Genomic DNA, 2142 nt, shown 5'->3' on the forward strand with positions numbered 1-2142 from the left:
GATGCTGCTTGGCCTGCTGTGTTCATCCAGCCCTGCACCTTGTTGTCCCAGTTTCAGCAAGGTTCAGTTAGATTGAAAGATAGAAAATGTAACCTTTTTATTTAAAAAAGGGGGGAAACCAGTTTTGAAACTTGCCCCAGCAGATGGTGAAGTTTGAATTCAATAAATGTCTGAAATTAGGAGTCTAACAGTATCCATGAAACCATTGTCAATTGTAGGAGAAGCCCATCTGGTTCACTAATGTTCTTTAGGGAAGGAAATGACGACTGTCATTGGGAAAATGTAAGAACTATTATTACATATGCTATAGTAGGGTATTTAGAAAAAAAAGGTATTCTGGCAGAGTCAATGTGGCATTATAAAAGGAAAATTATGCTTATTAAATTTGTTGGAACACTTTGAAGAAGTAACACGTTATAGATAAAGGGGAACTTGAGGATGCACTGTACTTAGATTCCAGAAGAGATTTGATAAGGTGCCATGTCAAAATCTGCTGCATAAAATAAATGTTCATGGTGTAGAGGGTGGCATATTGTCAGAAATAAAAGATTAGCTGGCTAACAGATAATAGACAGTAGGCATAAATAGATTCTTGTTTGGGTATCAAGATGTTACAAGTAGTTTACCACAGTGATCAGTGCTGGGACCTCAATCTCAAGGGATAAAGATAAATTAAGTAGAAAAGTGGTGTTTAGGGCCCCAACTATTTACAATCTATCTGAATGACTTGGATGTGGTAATAGGAACCACTAGAGCCAAATGTTCAGATGGCACTAAAATAGGCAGGATTTGAAGTTCCTTTATTCATTCACAGGATGAGGGCATGACTGGCCAGGCAGCATATATTGTCCAGAGGGCAGTTATGAGTCAACCACATCACTGTGGGTCTGGAATGGTATGTAGGCCAGACCAGGTAAGGATGGCAGATTTCCTTTCCTAAAGACACTAGTTAACCAGATGGGTTTTTCCTGACAATCAATTCATGATCATTGTTAGACTCTTAGGTCCAGATATTTATTGAATTCAAATTCTATCATCTGCTATGGCAGGACTTGAACCTGGGTCCCCAGAACATTGCCTAGGTTTCTGGCTTAATAGTCCAACGATAATACCACAAGGCCATTGCCAGCAACAAAGAAATAAGAAATTTACAAATTGATATGGATAGGTTAGGTGAATGGGCCAAAATTTGGCAGGTACATGTGAAGTTATTCATTTTAATTGGAAGAATGGAAAGGGAACTTATAATCTAAATGGAGTGCTTTGGTGCAAAGGGAGCTGGGTGTCTTTGCACATGCAGGTACAGGAAGTAATAAGGATGGCAAGTGGAATTTTGGCATCTATTGCTAAAAGAATAGAGTATAAAAGTAGGGAAGTGTTGCTGCAACTGTACAAGTTGTTTTGGAGGTAGTTCTAGATTGATTACAAAGGTAAGGTGTTTGTCTTATGAAGAGAGATTGTGCAACTTAGGCCTGTACTTTCTGGAGTTTACAAGAATGAGAGGAGACCTAATTGAAATACTTAAGATGCTAAAGCAGATTGACAAAACAGATGTAGAAAAGATGGGCCAATCTAGAACGAGAAGTCATAATTTTAAAATAAAGGGTGACAGATTTAAACAGAGATGAGGAGAAATTACCCTGGAACCACTCGGAAAACTCAAATATGACAGTAAAATTAGGTCCTTCTTAACATACGCATGATACAATAAAAACTTTACATCTCTCTGTACATTTTAGATCCAAAGCTTCTACATATGATCTTTTCTTTGACTTAGCTCCAGTTACATGCCCACCCATCATAACCCTTAACTCCTTTACTGTTCAAAATCTTTCTTTGCCTTAAAAACGTTCAATGAGGTAGCCTCAACTGCTTCACTGAGCAGGCAATTCCACAGATTCACAACCCTTTGCGTGAAGACGTTCTTCCTCAACTCAGTACTGAATTTGCTCCTCCTTATTTTGTGGCTCCAACCCCAGTTCTAGTTTCACCTGCCAGTGGGAACAATCTCCGTGCTTCTTTCTTATCTATTCCTTCATAATTTTATATGTTTCTGTAAGATCCCCCTCATTCTTCTAAATTCCAAAAATATAGTCCCTGTCTACTCATTCTCTCCTCATAAGCCAACCCTCTTAATTCTGG

This window comes from Rhincodon typus, chromosome 1 (assembly GCF_021869965.1).
Source record: "Rhincodon typus isolate 14 chromosome 1, sRhiTyp1.1, whole genome shotgun sequence".
In the NCBI taxonomy this organism is placed as follows: Eukaryota; Metazoa; Chordata; class Chondrichthyes; order Orectolobiformes; family Rhincodontidae; genus Rhincodon; species Rhincodon typus.